Raw genomic sequence first — 8,047 nt, forward strand, 5'->3', positions numbered from 1 at the left:
ACATGGTAAATATCCCGTTTTAAATACTGTTAGTAATAAAAGTAACCATGTTAATTTAAAATCTTATATAAAAATATAATAGTCATCAAAATTTGTTAAGCCGTTTAGGAGTTTAGTGACATACATACGTCGTACATATACATCGTACTATACAGAGTTTCGCCGACGTTATCACATTAAATGAAACGACGATAAATACTCGTCAATACAAAGCTGATAGATTTATCGAACAAAACAAGTGGACGAATAATAAAAAGTGAAATTTTCGAACAAAATAATTCACACGGAAATTAAAGTACAAACACCATTTGTAAAATTAGTTCCTCTGTAAAAAGGCAAAAGAAGCGCCAGCGCTGGCCGTACCCGCTCACCCGCTCCCCGCACGGTTCCCTTAGACTAATAAATAGGCTATTTGACAATGCGAAGTATAAAGTGTCAATTATTATAATCTATATATATTTTGATTTAAAAAATGGTTATTTATTAACGAAAGTTGAAAATAACTATTCATTTATTCAAAAATCCATAAATAAAGATGCATTTTTTTAAACCTTTGTCACGTGACACAACGCTCCCGATTGGTCCGGTTTATGAGGACGTCACTTGCTTGTTAACCTCGTTTGCCTACTGTATGTGGATTATATGTGCCATAGATTACAATACAGGCAAGTGACGTCACCGACCACATTGCAGCGTCATATTGTCAAAGTAGCGTTTTCGCGCGCTATCTAAGTATGGATTTTTTGTTTTGATATTTTTCAGCAAATATACTAGAATTAAAAGAAAACAACTTTTACTGGATTATTTAATCTCTACTAAATAATATAAAATGCACTTTAAAAACCAGTCGAATAGCCTATTAGTAGTTTTGCTGATGGTATTTTTCTTTGTCACAATTTCCATGTGAATTATTTCGTTCGAAAATTTTACACCTTTTTTTTGTTATTCATCTATATGTTTTTATCGACTACGAGTGTTAATTATGGTTTCAATTTATGTGATGACGTCAGCGCCATTCTGTCGCACTCTCTCTAATCCTTCACTGTCAAAATCCGATGGGATCATAATTTAACACGAGTCAGGGAAGTACGCTGTTAATTTCCAAAATACAAAGCAGATTGGAGGACTGGCAACAGAAACTGGAGAATATTGGCTTAAAAATCAGCAGAACGAAGACTGAATACATGTTCTGCGATTTTCGGTGGTCTCCTGTCCTGAAGCCATAGCAGTTGATGGCGCGGTCCTTCCAGTCTGCTTCGACTGAATGAATTGGCGGCAGGTTACGGAAACAATTTGTGACCATTTTCCCCTTAAATTTAAGGGGAAGATTTGTAAGACCATGGTCAGATCTGCTGTCCTATATGGATCAGAGTGTTGGGCCACAAAAGGGATTAATGAAAGACAACTTCATGTAGCGGAGATGAGAACGTTGAGAGGATTTTCTGGTGTTACGCGAATGGATAGAGTAAAGAATGAGTACATAAGAGGAAGTTTGACAGTGGCACCGGTAACCGAGAAGTTATGTGGAATGCGACTAGCATGGTATGGGCATGTTATGCGGAGGAATGAGGAACATATTGTGGGGAAGGTCTTGAGCATGAACGTGGATGGATATAGAGGAAGGGGACCAATGAAAAAATGGATGGATTGTGTGAGAGATGATATGGCTGGAAAGAATGTTACTTGTGAGATGACGTCAGATAGAGAAGTATGGAAGAAGAAGACATGCTGCGCCGACCCCACGTAAATTGGGATAAGGGCAGGAGGATGATGATTAATGTATAACAGCGTAACAATATTTTTGTCCCGATTTAAACCTAAGTCTTCGGATCTGCAGGCTTATAACTTAGATACGAGAGCCATCGAGGTAATTTAAATGCGATGTATAATTAACTGATAAGCACGCGGGAATATTGATAACTGATAAAGTCCATTAAAAAGGTCAATGAGATGTCTCATTTGGCATCCTAAGGCTTCATTCACACAGGTTTAACCACTCCGTTGGTCAGCTATGGTATATCTATAGTCTATGCCTGTATATATTTATGTTTGATGCCGACAAGATTGTTTGGTTCGGGGTCACCATCTTCGTCATACATATTCACGAAATAGGGGGCCCTGGGTTAACACTACTTAGGGGCCCACGTAAGACATATCTGAACGTAGACTTGAATTAAATTAATTGAATTGGTTTTATTAATTGCAGGACTTGCAGGGATGCAAACCATACGATATGTTTAATTTAATAAATTTATGGATTCTTTCGCAATATCATCATTTTTTGACTTTGACTGGACTTAGCTGGGGCCCTCTTGAATCCACGGGGCCCTGGGCTGAAGCCCAAAAAGCCATATGGTAGATCCGACCCTGCATATTATGCTTCTTGACAGCTGACATTTATTGTTTTTTCAACATGACAAACAGCGATTGACCTCACTGGCCATCCAGAATCAAATCTCAAAACTAAGTGATTACAATCAAAGTATTTAATCATCTGACGCTGCGAGATGTTAATAAAACTTAAACTTTATTTAGTTGTTAATAGATGGCGTTAGCAGTTCTTTAAATCGCGCAATAATTTACCTAAGTTATTATTTGAAGATCAACATCGTCGTTCCGAATAATATATTAGTTACGCTCGAGAGATACGATCTCACCTACCGCGTTTCAGCCTGAAGAAACGAGATCTCAGACTAGTGACGTTACGAAAACGGCCGTGACGTCATTCATCAGCGCTACGAGTAAAAGCGCTTCCACCCCGCCGAATACGTTCCGAGCCGAGGTGCGACCTCATAGGAGTGACTCCCTCAAGACGAACGTCATCGGAACCCGATAGGGCTCGAACTTCAAGGCTGAATCTAGTACTCGGCTCCGCGCCCGTTGACACTGTAAATTTTACAGTGTATTATCGATAGTATTACAGTAATCAATAGTATTGCTCACGGAGAGCTATCGATAATATCGATAATATTGATGAAAACGATACTATCGATAGTACTATCGATATCCTGAATAGTTTTCGAGGTCAACCATCGATGGTAGCTTTACGTAATATAGTTTGTTAAAAGACGATTCAAAAGTGCTTGTAAAAGCCTACTTGAATAAAGTATATTTTGATTTTGATTTTGATAGTCAAATGATCGTTAGTTCTGCAACGCTGGCTAAAGGCCAGTAGGGCCAACAGCAATCCGGCCGTGGGTGCGTGAGATGGGGTCTCATGCATCCGTTTCATACGGCCGAGAGGAGGACGGCAGTCCGGTTATGGCCCCGGACTGCTGGTGTACGCACCAGCGAGGGGTGCGGGGAGGGCGAGACCATTCTTCGCCCTCCTGAGTCGTGCTCCGCCAGCCACGAGTGGAGCAACGCACGAGAGGGGCATCGGACGTGCTGCGAAAGCAATCCCGCAGCCTCTCCGTTTCCGTGCTGATGGCGGCCATCGCAGGGGTTTTTAGTGAGTACAAATCTCACATAACCCGACATCTCCCCCAGGAGTCGGGTATCTATGAAGATTTATGCTGCGTCAACAAAAAAAAAAAAAGCGCCAACAGCAAAACGACACAGACACAAAAAAAAGTTACCTGGATCAATAGTTCGTTTCATTCGTCGTCTAACAATTCCAATCGAAGAAGAATGATAACAAATCTTAGATTTACAGATTCCATGCGATTCGCTAATAATTCTGATATATCTTGCACCACAAACTGTTCTTGATTAACGTTTCCTTTTTTTATAACTTTAATTCTAACAAAGTTCCGATACCAAAATCTCGAAGATTAAAAAAGCCAAATTTTGGCGAATCCATAATTAATACCAAAGATGATTCAAGCTCCACAATGATATCGCGTCAATGATATCTTAAATGTTATTTACTTGATTTTACGTTTCCCGTGGTTCGAATATCCTACCGTAGAAACGAGTTCGCACAATATTCCAGAATGTTCCACAATGTTCCAATAAACGCGACCCGTTGCGTTAAAAACGTTTCTGTGTGAACCAACCTCCTTTGTACATGTATTATCATATATTATTTATTATGGACTATTTATATATTACTTTAAATTGAAAAAAAAAAATGTCAGTGTGGGCCACGTCTTCCAAGAAGACGACAAGCTCGAAGTCCAGCGAAGATCTGCTGATGTTCTGTAAAAATATAAAATAACGCCACAATTTATAAAAGTAAAATGTAAAAAAAGGCACGGGCAACTGTGAGCCCGTGGATGTTGTAAAGCAAATAAAAAAAAAAAAAAACCTCCTTTGTACATATGACTTTATGTGTATCGATTTGAAATTAAAAAATAAAAACATTACAGATTAAACTTTACGAGCGGGAAAAATCGAATGTTGTTTTTTTTTTCTTTAATTCAATTTATAATATAGGAGGTATTTAAAAAATACGAGCCACGTTATGTATGTAGTGTTTATATATTGCACCGTTACTGGAGTACGTGATGTCGTCCTGACCGTTTTCGGTCACTTGGTGGTAGGGCTTTGTGCAAGTCCATCTGGGTAGGTACCATCCACTCATCAGATATTTTACCGCCAAATAACAGTACTCTGTATTGTTGTGTTCCGATTTGAAGGGTGAGTGAGCCAGTGTAACTACAGGCACAAGGGACGTAACATCTTAGTTTCCAAGGTTGGTTTGATGTTAGGAATGGTTATTATTTCTTACAGGGCCATTGTCTATGGGCGGTGGTGACCACTTACCATCAGGTGACCAATTTGCTCGTCCGCCTACAGATATCATAAAGAAAGGCCAATCTCAAGGTAGTCTGATCTCCCGCGCACAAGTTGCGCGCACACACAATCTGATGGGACGGCAAACCGTCACGACCGGAAAGAGTTCAGGGTTACCAATGTCTTTCCGTGTTTTCCGGCGGGCTGTTACTGAGAACATGTTAAAGAAATATAACTCCGTAAGTTATTAATATAACTCCTTGTCATCATAATTTAATAATAACTCCTTAAGTTTTAACTGAACTGACTCGAGGGATGAACCCTGACCTCAAGATTCGTGGCGTTATATACAATCGTATAAATACAATTGTGCATGTTTATGATATTGGGAATTTATAATGTGATATCTTATCTACAGTTAATTGCCTTTGAGTCAGTCTGTTGCTTGTTTGCAATGTATAAATTAATATTATTTGACATGACTAAAAACCCCGCTGGTCGTCATGCTGTGGTTCGTACAACAGGGTACGATTTCAAAGTTTTGAGTAATATTTTTTTTTGCCTTTCAAATTAGAAGGTAGACTGGCTATGGAGCACTCAAAGGTCAGTGGTCCAATATTGATTATTATTAATATTATTACATCACATACATTACTCCGATCCCAATGTAAGTAGCTAAAGCACTTGTGTTATGGAAAATCAGAAGTAACGACAGCACGACATACACCCAGACCCAAGTTGTCTGTACAAGTAATGAATTTTTTCTACATCGACTCGGCCGGGAATCGAACCCGGGACCTGGGAGTGGCGTACCCATGAAAACCGGTGTACACACTACTCGACCACGGAGGTCGTAAGATATATAAAAAAATAATTATTCTTTACTGCCTGTTATTAAAATTAAGAAAAAGAGTAACTACCGAGTTTCTTACCGGTTCTTCTTGGTAGAATCTACTTTCTGAACATGTGGTAGCTTTACATTCGATTAGCACTGTAACATGACGATTCATTTTGATTTTGATTTAAAATGTCTAATAAATAAAAATAACATCTCTTCTTCCAAATATATAACTTGAAATTTGGATTGGCTAATGAAACTATTTCTAATGTTAGCTCTAAAGTATTTGTGGCTTTTATCTATGCCGAGATGGCACAGATTATTTCGACAATGTCACGTGCGATGGAGGTACGGGCAATATAACAGGCTCAATTAAATATTGAACGCATAATAGTCATAGACTCTTTGTAAACCCATAACATAAAACAACACAATAATAAATAAACATAAACTGTTATTAAAGTAACACATAAGAACAATCACAAAACTATTTACAGCTTAATCTTATTACGTTCAATATATTTACATAGAAATTTACAAAGTGGACTAAACACAAACATTAACAAACATTCAACGTTAATAGGGCGAGGAACTTTAGCAGGGAGAACGTCGTTTATGGGATGGAGGAGTTTGGAGGAGGTGAACAGTATATTGGATAGGATTCTGTAAATATTCACTTCGTGAAATGTTGACAGGCTTATAGTGATACGCCATTTTGACAGGTGTATTCAAAATTTTACAATTATTATGTCAATTTTATATATCACATTCTGACGGTTCACGCTCGTGTTCTGCCGCGAGTGTCGAGTTTTGTCTTACGGAATACATCTACAGGAATTCTCCACTTTGAAATTTTCCAAGTGATTTCTTAAAGAATTACTGGTCGACATTTTCGATTCCATGGTATTTAAGATCAGTCTTCCTGCGTGTGGTTTGGATTGACATTTTAACGCTTGTGTTTTTAATTTTTACATAAAATGAAAAATACAGGCGTATTATTGTAAATTTCCCACTGCTGGGCTAAGGCCTCCTCTCCCTTTGAGGAGAAGGTTTGGAGCATATTCCACAAGGCTGCTCCAATGTGGGATAAATGACACATGTGGCAGAATTTCGTTGAAATTAGACACATGCAGGTTTCCTTACGATGTTTTCCTTCACCGCCGAGCACGAGATGAATTATAAACACAAATTAAGCACATGAAAATTCTGTGGTGTTTGCCTGGGTTTGAACCCGCAATCATCGGTTAAGATGCACGCGTTCTAACCACTGGGCCATCTCGGTTTTTTTATCTATTCCGCGGACGGAAACAAGTTTGAATTATATACCAGCGAATTGGACACCTTGCTCTGTGGCCTTGTTATCAGAGTGCATTATTTAAGGTCATCTGTCGCAAGCCATACTTCCAACTTAAAACATCACATGTGACACAATTTCCTTATTCAATAAATGACTGCAAATATTTCTTTATTTATTTTTTGAGCTTTGCCAATTCATATATCAAATCGTTTGTTAAAAGAGTCGTTATTAAATAAGGCATATTGTTCAAAAAAAGATTGTATAGACGATAAAAAACCGTGGAATACTTTTTGACTTCTAGGCGGAATATATGTATATAGGTATTTTACTTAAATATTTTGATGTTGGGTCATAAGAGGCATTATTATTTTGTTATATTGAAATTAAAAGTCTTAATTTTTCGTCTGTATATCACGTGATCTAAAACATGAGCGGCCATGGTGTGAGAGGCAAAAACTGTCATTTCAAGACAAAACACTTGCAAGTACCGGTCTTCTCGGTAGAATCTAAACTCTGAACCGGCGGAAGCTTCATTTAATATAGTTTGTAAAATGACGATTCATAAGTGCTTGTAAAAGCCTACATGAATAAAGTATATTTTGATTTTGATTTTGATTTTGAATGACCCTTGATCGCGAGCTGTAAATCTTTTCTAGTTCTCGGGATTGCCGAATAAAGTTCTAAAAAACGTGGTGATTGTAGAATTTAATTCGATTTACGCCATGCGTGGTGCAGAAATAAATTAAACCCACTAGTGACTAGGTAATGTTTGATTTTACTATTATATTTTGTCTACCGCAACGCATAAAAGAGAAATATATTTTGGCTTCAAACATTTATTAACAATGATGTTTCGGTAGTCGGTAAAAGGTCTCGAGACATGTCTAAGGGTCTGCTTTGACTAATTAGTTAAGCAGTATCAAACTGACGTTCAGTCTTAATCTTAAGTCCACTAATAAAATAAGATTGGAATCGTTTTTAAGACTAGTGACTCAACACTTAGCTGGTATTTTAAGTCAATATCAAGTAGATAATAAATAAATAATTAGTCAAAATCTGTATCAATATTAAAAAAGAGGTTAATTTTTTTTTTGTTTATATGTAGGAGGTAATCTCCGGAAATAATAAACCAATTCTTCTTAATGGTAGACAGTTGCATTATTCTTCAATGCTATAGAGTTTAACAACAACAGAAACAGCCTGTAAATTTCCCACTGCCGGGCTAAGGCCTCGTC

This window comes from Vanessa tameamea, chromosome 29, assembly GCF_037043105.1.
Source record: "Vanessa tameamea isolate UH-Manoa-2023 chromosome 29, ilVanTame1 primary haplotype, whole genome shotgun sequence".
Taxonomy (NCBI): Eukaryota; Metazoa; Arthropoda; class Insecta; order Lepidoptera; family Nymphalidae; genus Vanessa; species Vanessa tameamea.